Source organism: Calidris pugnax, unplaced genomic scaffold (genome assembly GCF_001431845.1).
Source record: "Calidris pugnax isolate Ruff unplaced genomic scaffold, ASM143184v1 scaffold4, whole genome shotgun sequence".
Taxonomy (NCBI): domain Eukaryota; kingdom Metazoa; phylum Chordata; class Aves; order Charadriiformes; family Scolopacidae; genus Calidris; species Calidris pugnax.
The window spans coordinates 7,264,385-7,277,430 of NW_015090781.1; positions in this window are offsets into that span (position 1 = coordinate 7,264,385).

Genomic DNA, 13,046 nt, shown 5'->3' on the forward strand with positions numbered 1-13,046 from the left:
AAGAAGAAAAAAAACAAACTGTAAAACACAGAAGGTTATAATAGTCTAAAAACCACGTCTCCAAAGGTTGACACTAAATTGCTTCCCTACAGTTTCCTATTAGCATGCTGCTAATGAAAAATTGCAAGTCCTCTCTTTTGTGGTGCATCTAACGAACCTGATCTGTTTCAGCCCGCAAACTATAGCTCTATACAAGTGTCAAGTGCCACTCCCACTTCTCCCCGTGTTTCTAAAAACCTAGCCAACTCATCCTCTGGGAGAGAGGGAAATGTTAATAACCGAAATTACAAATACTTCATTGTTTTATTACAATACTCTTATTTACATAAATGCCCTCTGTTCATCTTATTGGAGCAGCCTGACCAAAACAAAATTTGCATTTAAATAGTATCACTATAATTGACATCAAGTACCTGGACTTATTTTCATACTCTTATTTCCACACATAAGAGGCTGGGAAAAGCATTCTCTACTCAGAGAACAAAAGATCAGTATGAGATAAAAAATAAAAGTAAAATCTGAGAAATTGCTCTGCTTGTTAAGTTCTCTAGGGACCCTGCACTTTTCCTCCACTTTAAAATGTGTGTATTAAAGAAAGAAAGCGTAGACAAAATCAGAGCTGACCTAGCCAAGGGAAGATTGAATCAGCTTGTGTGATCTTGTAACAAGAACAAGAGTTGCTTATAGACAGCATCCCTGAGTATAAGCATCACAGCCAAAAGCTACAACAAATGGAGACCGTTGGCCATTGCTTTTTTTTTTCCCCCCTTTTTTTTTAGAAAAAAATCAAGACAACTATCATATCAGCAATCATGCTCAGGGAAACAGAAACACGGCACAGGGGAGACTTTTTATCAGAGACTAGATTTTCACTGGAAGAAAAGGACGCTGCTTTAGAACTGAAAAAGGTCGCTGCAGGAAGAGTTGCTGGAGCTTCTTCAAGTAGCAGGACTGGACTGTACTTTGGAGATGATACAAGAGGAGTGGTTGTCCTGTTCTCCACCAGGGGACAGTGGCAATAGACAGACAAGTGGAACAAATAAGGACAAAACTCTACCAACTACAAGAACTGGAATAGGTTCACAGAGCAGCTTTCTGCTTTCAGGAAATCCAGGGAGAATATCCCCTCTGAATACCAGCTTGCAGTAGATTAGTAGCCCTGCTATCTGAAAGCATCCCATAGACCTACATTTTGCTTCAGGAAGGATACCGATTAGAAATAGCTTTGTCATCTCAGAATAAAGCCTGAAACAGAAGGAGCTAATGAAAGCTTCATTTCCTGCAGCTCTGGAATACAACACAAATCATTGTTAGGATGAAGAATAGGAGTACAGTAATGATTATGAGATAATCATTATGTTTTTATTTGGGGTTGTTTTTGGCTTTTTTCTTATGGTTCTCTTCTCCACTGTGTTTCTCATCTATAAAGCCACAGAAGTGTATGAATGCCACATGATATAGAACTGCCAAATGAAGCGTTTAAATAAGATGAACATTCGTTGACTCCAAAAGAGGGCAAAAATTGTAGCAATATTAAAAGGATAAAACCTTGAAGCAAAGAGTTGTATGAACACAGCTGAGCTGCTCCAGCTAAAGCAGCATTTCTCAAAACATGGGTTGTTTAGCACCAGAAGGCTCACAAAGGACACCTCTCTTCAGAGAAGAGGATGGCAGCTCAGCTCCCCAAAGGATGAGACCAAGCACAGCAATTCTGGTTATAGGCTGCAAGAGTTTCACAAGGAAGGGAAGGGTTAGTCACCTCGAATTGTTAACACTAAGTCACAACAGATTTTAAACATTTCAAAAGTGTTTGAGTGGGGAGGGCAACCTCTGAGAGCAGACAGAGTCTGCAGAGCCTTACACAGATGAGCTGATGTTTATGACCTGTACAAAGCCCTTCTTTGTGTTTGCCTCCACCTTGCATGAGCACAGGTGCGTTAAACTGAGTTAGAATAATCTGTTTGCTCAAATACTTTTCAGCTCAATGATAAAAAGAGGCTCCATGACATTTAAATAAATTCAGCTCACCCCTTGCAATATCAACAGCATGTGTTGCATGTTTGATTTCTCATTTTTCTATCCTAATAATAAAGAGAAAGAACATTTTTGGGAAAAAAAGTGAAGATAAAATCCATAACTAAACCCCAGGCAGAAAAAAATTGCTTCCAAATATAATCCAGAACTAATATTTATATTTTTGCAAGGCATTTTATGTAATCAAGATTCGATGAAGATCAGTTTCAGACAAATAAAATACTTTCAAGGTTTAATCCTCAGATTAACATCTTCCAGACCACTTTGTTAGTCCCAACAGCTTCCTTTTCCCCACATGCAGTAGGAGTTACTGCAAGGCAGGTCTAAGATGTGACAATCTGTAATGGCCATTTAGGAGCTGCTGCCTGTCCTGGTTTGAGGTACACTGCCTCAGCTGAGTTGATTTACCTACACTACCTTTCCATCCCAACATACAAGGTCTCCATCTCAGCAGGTAAAAGCCATCATTTGCTCATCATTTCACTCTTGCCAGAGGAGTCAGCTGTACAGGTTGTACAGTTTCAGGGTGTCAGTTCAAGAAGCCAGCTGTAGTTCCCCAGGAAACAGAGTAACTGCAAGAAGATCAGAGGATCTTACTCTGTGTAACTCTGCTCCAGTAAGAGTTAAAACAGCCTGGTTAGGTTCTGGTACTTTTATTACAAACACAACAACACACACCTTCAGGATGGTAGTCATGGGCATCAGAAATTCAGCACTCCTTAAATATTACTAGGAATCTGACTCCAGTTCACTGGAGGTAAAGGTCCTGTCGGGCCCCAGCATAAAGTTTTTATCAAGAACAATATTCTGCTCCATTTATTATTATTCATTTACACAACAGGGTAAGTCCTTTTATCCAAAACCAGAGACTTACTGTCCTCAACAGCAAGCAGAAGTCCATTTCTGCATACAGTCATTGTCCACCTCCTTTTATGTGTCTCATAATCGTTGTGGCATAAATAATTCCCCAAAGGAATAATTGTCACAACAGCTCAGGCAACATCTTATCCACACAAACATACTTTAAAAAGGTTTTGCTGTTACTTTGTTTTTTTTTTTTAAAACAAGTTGACTTCTGATGGGTTTTGCATCTGTGAAGAGAACAGCTATCCAAGCACTGACAAAGTTTTTGTAAACAGAAAACTATAGGAATGCAAATATTTTGTATTGCTTGAATGAAGAGCACTCTTCAAGTTAAACAAACTACTTCAGAGAACCTCAGATATGCGCAAAACTCACCTGATCATGATCAAAAAAATATAAGTACTGATTATTTTTCTTTTTAACCTGATTTTCAGATTCTTGCCTCTTTGGAATCTGATATACAGACATCAGCTCAAGAACTTGCAGAGGCATGGTTTGCAGCACACCATACAAAAATAATTTAAAAGGCCCTTTTCAGTGTAACTGGGCTAATTAATCTCCATTCTCAGGAAGAAATAGTGCCCAAGACTCCAGTAACTGTAACTCAGTCTCATTTAAGTGCCATATGAAAATATAAGTGGTTTACCACTAGCATTTTAACCAAAATTTAAAGTCCACTAGTGAAAGTGTCAACACTTCCCTTTTCTGCATGAGTGTCTCCTGCAGTTTAACACTGTTGACTTTACCAAGAACGTGAGCCAAAAGAATGTATTGATTCCATGTCATCTTGGTTCAAAAACAACTTCAAGTAAATGCTTCAGGTCTTTTATCAATTCTCTAATTTGTCAGGTACTGCATACCTTAAAGGTATCCATTCAGTTAAACTGATGCAATTTAAAGTCAAAAAGGCCATTTACCGCTCTCCATTGCCTACAAACCTCAGTCAGTCCAATGACTTACTAAAAGTTATGACAAAATGAATATTCTCCTTCTCTACATATGATTTGAGTTTTTACATGTCTTTTCCAAAGCCTTTCTATCTTCCAGCTGTTTTCCAGTACCCACTAATAGCTCAATCTGCCTTGTTTCCCTGAGTTATTGCAGGCCAATATACTTGGCAGTTCTGACAAATACAGCAGTGATTATTCTTTTTCCTGCCAAAATATGGAATCCAGTTACAAGCTGAATTATTAAAGTCAATTCCACATCCTCATACTAGTCAAAATGAAATGATTCACTAATACACTCAACTATTTCAGGTTATAGAGTACTCAGTTCCCAGTGCTATAAATGGGCATATCAAGAGCCTGCCTCACAGGGATCAAAAGTCAACACATATGTATATATATTTTAAAGAGTTGATGATTTTCACTTCTTCCAGTAGAGGAGTGATGTTGCCTCCAGACTGATGACTCTATTCACTTGAAGACATCTACATAACACCATTACTTATTAGCTGCTTTTTAAAATTATTTTTAAATAAGTCTCCATTGGTGTGCTCTCCATCATCCAGTCACAGCACAAGGTTCCTTTCTGACATTTTGGTTTAAATTTGAAGAATACTAACATCATGTATGATAGCTACAGAAGTGAGCTTTGCTGGCAAACTTGGTGTCAACTTCAGACTCAGGAGGGTTTGCAGGATGGGGTTGCAGTACCATTTATTTATCTAGTTTTTCCTAATTTCGGCTACAGATCATCTACCTCCTGGGAAAATCTTTGCTGACACACATCCACATAGAAAAAGCAGAGCTTGAAGCTATTACAGGATTCTCTCAAATCACTATCTGGAAGCAAGAGAATGCTCAGTTTTCCCCCTTTTTATTTAAGGAGTCAGACAGTGAGAGAATCTGCATGCAGTCCTTAACCCAGGCCTGCAGTTGAAGTCTCAGGCAAGAAGAGAAGTTCAGAGGGACATGGTAAACTCCTAGTCTGCAATGCCAATGTTTGCCTTAGAATGACTAGAGGAGTCAGCAATATGGGGCAACGCTGCAAAATTCTACAAAGCCTATTTAGGAGGCTGGACACTAGAGCTGAGCCCTCCATCCCACAAGTTCATCCATACATCTTTTCTCTCCAGGTCTAACTGACAGAACCACATCCTTCAAGCCAGCCAGTGGTACCCGTGGAGCAAGAGAGGCAGTGGTGCAGGTCAGACCTCCTACTCACTCACTCATCATACAATTTGTTCCCTGCTTCACTGTTCCCTGATTCAGGCAGCTATTTGTCAGCCCACTTACATGGGCCTTCATTCAGTAAGATACTAAAGCACATGATTATCACTATTTTAAAGACAAGTACAATGAAAGCCATGAACTGCATCTGTACTTACTATTAAGCTTTCTTTTGGTGAAATCAAGGCTAGGTAAGCCATACATGGAATGAGCATAACCCTGATGAAACACCTGCGTGCTCTCTCAGGTTTCTCCACTCATTCTCCAATGCCAAATTCACCCAGATCAATCTTTTTTTTTCCCTACTAGTAAAACACAATCCTTGAGCCTACTCTACTCCTGACAGTCCCAGCCTGAAGCACATGGTGAAGACATTAGTTTCTGTTGGTTCCATTCCCTCCTGCCACTAACATTAGTGAAGAAATTAGCTTTAGCAGACAGAGCAGCCAGGGAAATTCTTACTTCAGAAAAAGCTTGAAATTATGTTTTCCCATCTCTATTATTAGGAAACTCTAAAGAAAAGTCACTACTGATAGACCTGAATCAGTTTGTAAATTTATTATATCACATATCATCTAAACAACTTGTCTTCTCAGGGTCTGACTTGCATAGTCACTCAAGAAAACTGGGGCAGGGTGAGGTGGGTCTGGAGGGAGAAAAAGCCCTTTCTGCCTGCTACTTAAATCATGAATAATGGCAGAGAACAAGAGACATCCATTTTCTGTGTAGAAACCAATTCCCAGGGGTTGACTATCTCCTTACTTCTGTCTCCCCTACCCCACCATAAACTTCATGCTGGCAAAGTAGAGTTTCATCAAAAAGCAAAGCAATTCATGAGAAAGAAAATCTCTGAAATCTATATATTGAAGCAAAGCATCAAAATGCGTTGTTTTGATAATGTTTGACCAATGAAATGGTTGTAAAATGCTCACTTCAAGCTTAATGATAAATTTGCCCACAAAGACAATGACAAAGTTTCAAATCTGTTCAAATCATAGCTGTTCTATTTTTCAGAAAAAAGATTAAGATTTCTTTTTGCCTTTTTTTTTGTTAGAATACTGCCTTATCTCAGTTCATGATGGATATGGCAATTCAAGAGGTACAATTTCCACCCAGAAAAAAAATTCTGGTTTTTACTCCTGTGTGCATGGCTGTGACTAGAGAAGGCAGGCCAGGGTTTGCATGGGATATAGCTAGTGTTTTCCTTCCCATGGTTTGTTTGGAAAGAGTGGCAGCTGCTGAGCCTCACAGACATCTCTCACTTGCAGGGAAAGGCAGCTCTTCACCCATCTCAGGGAGAGGGAGAAACTGCTGGACTGCTGTTTCTTCTAGTTCCAAGACAAGGTATTAGTCTTGTTAAGTTATTATTTGACATTTATACTGAGACAAAAGTAGGTAACACCCTGACTTTTCTGTCTTTTCCTTTATTTCAGTGGCTGATAACACTACCCAAGATGAGTTCAACACTTCAACTTTTACTGAGTCACTTCACTTTTCCTTTTTCCCCTGCTAAGGGATTTTCTCCTCGCTCAAGACAAACATAAAACCCCCCTCACATGTAGTCCCATTTTCACAGGGGCAAGAAAGAGGAGAAAAGGGGGAAGACGGGAGAGAGAAAAATGCTTGCAGAAGTCACCTCTAAGGAAATCAATATGAACAATGCTTCATTTCTTCTCCAATCCCACTGCATGGTGTCCCACGTGTCTCACTTAAACCGTAACTCACAAGAAACCACAAAAAAAACCCCAATCATAAGGCAAGGCCTGCAGCAGTATTTCTGCTGGTATCGGGTGGCAAAGTTCACAGGCCCCCACGGCCATCCCTCAGACTCCAGAAGCTGCTGCAATCTCCCTTTCCAATTTATTCCTTGCCAGTCAAGGCCTACAGCCAGTATTCAAATTTTGTACTTGAAGACTTACACACAGAAATAAAAATCCCACTAATTCAAGAGGCGGTTGCTTCATTAGAAGCTGAATGAAAACAATCATGTCAGCAGTTGACAACTGTTTGACAACCAGTTTGAAGACATGAAGAGGGTTTCTAACTAAACCAAGTTACTACATAAAATACATGGAGGCAGGTCAGATAGGTGGAAAAAGTGGTTTTGACAAGAAAAATATAACTCCTGAGTCTGCCACTAAAAGAAATGGGGCACTTTCATAATGGCAAAACATTAGCTAAGGGATCACAAGAGCTTCAAATCCTGAGTGCATTTTCTTAATGTAAGGGCCTCTCCAAATTGTTATCATGGAAATTTTGTGAAAATGTATGCAACATTTTCTTAGCTTGACTCATGTCTTGGTGGGTCTGGAGGGAAACATACTCCAAAACACAAGAGGAAACATTGCCAAGATAACAAAAAAATAAAATGAAGATGCATGCATGCATGCTAGAAAGGTTTTGGTTTGCAAAACAAGTCACAAGATACAATTCAGTCAACAATAACAAACAATAGCTGCATTCTCAGACCATCCAGGTAAAATATTCCCCTCTGAGTTTTCACACGATGCGTTTTTCCCCAGCACAGGTCATATATCCCTCACTGCTTAGAAGAAGTGACATCTGGTTAATGAAGTATACAGGCTCATATATAACATTAGCTGCTTGCTTCCCAGTGGAAGGCACAAGAGCTCCTGAAAACTGTAAGAACTGTTAGTAAAACACAGGGCACAGTTTCAAGTCTTCGGATCTTGGATTCTGCATTGACTTTCCAACTCATTTAATTAAAAATAAAATGTTACACCAGAAGCTGGCTGTCAGCACCTGGATGATTTATTCAGTTCAGCATAAGCTTCTGCACCAGAGAGCTCTGCTCTAGCCCAGTCCATAGCTGATCCAGATTCAGTTCTTACACCACCACCACAAGAGCACTGTGCAGACTTCAGAGATTTCTTTTCTCCAACCTTTTGTTTATAGACTAAGTAATACCCCTATTTCCCCACAGGGAACAGTACTGCTTGCAAGTGTTGTATACCAACCTGAATTTTTTCTGGAAGAGATGGGGTAAGAAATAAGCATAGAGTTGATCCACCTTATAGTGAATTTGTCAGGAGGCCAGGCAGCCCTCTGGTGTCCTAAGCCACAGGCTCAGCTGTGGTTTTAATGTTGGTGGTCATCATGGGACAGCAAGACCCTCCCTGCTCCACCATCTCTGGCTTTCTCTTGGCAGGAAGAAAGGAGAATTAAGTTCAGTGAGCTGTTCAGAAGGAAGGGATACTCCTTCCGTGGCATCGTGCCTCACAAGACCACCCATGCTACAGGGAGATGGTCCTCAGACCTGGCTGCAACTGCTAAAGAGGACTCCAGACATATTCAACTTGCCCCACAAATACTTCATTAAATGCTTACCTCATTTTCATGCAATATAAGTGTGTGTGAGGACCTAATTTTAAAACTAAACAAGTTTCTGCCTTGATATACTACAAGAAACATGGACACAGAAGACTGTTCTTGCTCGCTGGTCTTAAGGCTTTTGGATGTGCAAGGCAAGTTAGATCTTCAGCAATAGCAACTAATGAGCTGATCAGCTGAACAATTATTTAATGTTATTAAAAAAGGATTGTCGCTATGGCAACAGGATCACCTACCAGATTTGATTTCTCCAAAACACAGAATGCCTCTTTGGAGTGCACACAGTGGACTGACAAGCTGTCAGAGATTTTCACAGGGTCTCTCAGGAAATATTTTCACTTGTTTTCCATTGCAGAAAGTTCTACTGCATGCCAGTCATTTTGATTGACTTCATGAACTCCCCCTCCATGACTCCTCAAAAAGAGGGGAGGGCAGAGAGAAGTTACTGCCTCGATTAATAAGGTCATAAGAAGACTTGTGGCACCTGTGGGACCAAATCACAGGTGAGAGCACTTTATACCACTTTTTAGGGCTCAGCTCCTCTCTTTGGGTTTCAACTCAGCTTCCTTCCAGCTCACACCACCGCTTAGGATCCAGGGCTCCAGCTCCAGACACTGCACCTGCCTAAGGGCTGAAACTCTTGTTTTTAGCAGAGATCAAGCCCCCAATTCCATTGTGCAATACCCAGGAAAGCTCTTCCAATACAGTCAAAGGGCCAAATATGGTAGCAAAGTAAGTGGCAGTGTCAAAAGAAGTGCTGGTGCATTTTTTTTTTTTTATATACAGAAATACACTTTTACATGACAAATGATGCAGATTGATGGGAGTGTGCCTGCAAGAAAAGTGTTTCTGTCCTTGTCTGCATGTTTCCATCTCCCTTGTCCTGAATATGAGGAGCCTGTAGATGCAAAGCTGACCATGTTAGTTTATTGACCAGACCAATCTAATCCCCAAAAAACCAAGTTAGTTTTCAGATCAGTTAGCTGTTTGAACCTCCCTGAGGCCACATATTTGTTTCTGATGCAAGAGACTGGATCATAGTACAGAAGGAGCCCAAAGTTATATTGAATAAAGTCATGCCTTAGTATCTACCTGCAGGCACCTGAAATTACAGAAATACCTTAGGTCACTAAGACATTTTTTCAGACTCACACTGGCCAGGAATAATAACCCTGAGACACTTCATCATTTCACAGTTGTGGCAGCTTTGAGCACAGAATCACTAACTTTGAAACTATGCTCTAAGTATTGCAGTAGCAAAAGCGTACAGCAGTTCCTCAAGAACAAGCTGACACTTTCTATTTGCAGAAAACCAACTGACAACATGGGAGCCAGGAGATTACAATATTTATTTCTGAGGGTACTTAAACACAATTTCTGTTTTAGCATTATGAGAGCACTAAATATACATTAAGACACTTTGCCACATACAGAAAAATGGATGCAGTCACATCTCCTATGTTTGTCTGCAATTTTCCTACTTGAAGCCCACAGGAACTCGGTCCAAAGTCCCTAAGTCACTATTTTTCAACAGTGCTAGAAAATAAGTAAATAAAATAAAAAAATAAGAATAACCTAGGCCTTCCCAGGATCCTTGGGATCAGCACATTTGAGAGTAGATGACAGTAAACCAGATTAGCAACTCAACCCCTGTACTGGGCCTAGAAACAAGTAGTACTCCATAGAAAGAGTGGCCTGAAAAATTATGTCTCTAAGATGGAGCATAAAAGGAAGAAGTTCCCCACTTCTTTTCCCTGTCATAACGATGTACTTTAAAACAATGCCATTTAGAGGGTGCAGAGTAGAAACCATTGGGCTGCAGGACAGGGGAACAAGAATGCCTGTAGAGCCAGATGCAGGTCCTTCAATATGCCAGATCAGTGCTACTCATCACAAACAGGCAAATCCTAAAGAACAAGACATAGCTGTCTCAGAGTAAAAAGAAATGAAGATGTTTGAAAGTCATAATGCTAGGGTTCAAACACCAGTGGACTAGACTCTCATCATTTGGGCTGACATACTGCATGGTAAGGATATAAATACAGGGTACATTTTCACAGTTCGCAACACTGCTTTGGAGGTACTTTTCATTTCATGAAAGATGAGACTATTTCATCCTCCAAGATGTCGTAACACTGTGCAGCACTGATCTGACACAAGAACATTTTGTCAACTCATCCACCAAGACAGACTTCTCTCTTGTTCTTATTTTAAAGGATTCTGCTGCACCATACCCAACTCAATTTCCCACACACACATTTTTCTTTCCTTTCAAATCCGAGAAGCCTTAAGTGAAAAGCACCTTGTTATCAGTACCACTTTCTTTTGTGCAATACTTTCTGTGCAAGTGTATGTCAGTCCCATTTGTCTCCCGCAGGGAAACATGGATGTGCCTTCCCAAATCTAGCCCCAAAGCAGAGACACAACCTTGCTTATCTTTCTGCTTCTGACAGATCCAGTTAAAAAGCCATTTCACTTTAAGAAAATGGAACACACCTGGAAAGAAAAGTAACCTCTATCACCTCTGCTCTACAGACTCCCAGGGTCTCCTGTGCTCTACAGAAGCTCTCCTGCTCCCACAGTTTGCTCAACAGACACATTAGCAGGCAGCTACCTTCACAAATCAATTCTTGGAAGCAGGATAAATGGCCTCAGGACTTGTATGCTCTGCCTAGCCTCCAACTCTGTAGTTGTTTTTGTTATGACAGGCTGGGGAGAACAAAGAAAAGTTTGTTGTTTTGTTCATGTTTGGTTTGGGTTTGTTTTTTTTTTTTAATTCAATTTATTCAGCCAAACAAGCTAAGAGATGTTCAGGTTTAGGAGGCAAAGTATTGCTTCTTGGGCAACACTCAAGGAGGGGGAGGATTTTTTGGAGGAGGCTAGGTGAAGTGTGTTTTGGGGTTGTGCAAAATTTTTTCTGGAGTGTTCGGGTGAAGGACTCTGGAATCTACTCCAGAGAAAGAGGACACAAGCGAGCTATAAGAAAAGCTTTGGGTGGAAATTTATATCTTCTTAGACATTATAGAAAACAACCTCAGGTTGCTCTGGGATCAACAGAGCTTATTTTAATTCTTTTCAGTAGGAAAATTCCAGCAGAAAACACAGCCTGAATTTTTGATTGGAGAGTAGTCAAAGTGGAAGGAGTAAATAAAATAATCAAATGTCACAGCCTGACTTAAATCACTAGGGATACAAAGATACTTATTTTGTAGAAGCACCATTATACACTTTGGTATAGGCTGTCAGAGTTATTTACTCCAAGTCCCTTCTTTACATGCAATCAAGTAATAATTAAATCTCAGTACTCTATCCACAACCCAAGTGCCTTACAATTTTCTGTGTGCATAATTAAAATTATTTATAGACAAAAATGGCAGCTTTGGATATGAATGCAATGTTTCAGCATTAAGTTTAATATCAGCAGGCAGGAGAGTAATTAGTTAATGGGCATGCAGAGTTTTTCTTAAAGGGCAAAAGCATTAATTACTATTTCTTCTATTTTAAATTGCTCTAATAGACAGATTCCTCCCTGAGTACACCTAAAGATTTATTTCAGTTCAGGTATTGTTTTAAACAATTGAAGTTCAGGCTTAAAATCAGCCGTCATCCAGAGATTTGGTAATGACTATTATTCCTAGTTGTTTTTTTCCTTGAGAAGTAAATCCCATACTCTTGAGGGGTAACTCACAAAAGGCATTAGCGATCCTGCACTGCACTTACCAGCAAATGCACTAATTTGCTTAATTCGGCAGCCATTTCCAAAGGAAGTCTTTCTTAAAGCATCCCTGACCATCCCACCAGTGCTCATAGGAGTGGCTTTAACACACACTACAACACTATATTATTTTTTTTTGGTCTCAGTGATTTACAGGATTGACTGAGTTCAGGGGCAGGTTACTTAAAAAAAAAGTTAGCTTCATGCAGAGGCAGAGCACACAGATCAGCAAAGCTTCAGACAGGTCATGGAGTGACAATAGAGGACTTACACCCTTTTCAATTTCAGCACTGTGGAGTCTATTCACTTTTTCACCCAGGCAACGCATGCTTGACAGAAGCCATTTCTCGTATGGTAAACTTTCATTAGAGCCACACGCGTAGCAGAAATTGTATGGTGACAACTGAGGGCCAGCAGGAGTAACAGTGGTCTTTCCAGATAAGCACAAACAGGAAACCCTCCCATCAGGGCTAATGGCTTCACAACACTTTAGGCAAAAACAGAGCTGCTGGCATTATGGTTTTAGAGCTGCTCTAAATTTCATTATGCCTGCCTTGTTTCCTGGCATCCTCAGTGAGCAGCAGCTCCGTAGACTAAGCCTCAGTAGCATGAGCAAGTAGCAGGGCTGTACCTGTCACCCACCACCATCTTGTAGCTCAAGCTTCCATGCCACAGGGCAAAGCTCACCACAAAACAAGAGCTCTGATGCTGCAGAGACCATACACAGCATGAACTGATGCCCATAACCTATCCAATATCCCAGGGACAGAGCTCTGCTCCTCACCCCTCAGTTCCCTCCCTTTGCCAAGGTCAGTGTTACCACAAAGAGGAGCCTCCGAGATACATCGTCCCCTGCCAAGCAGTGAGCTTTGCTTGGGAACAGCCCAGGTGACCCCTGCTAGGAAAGT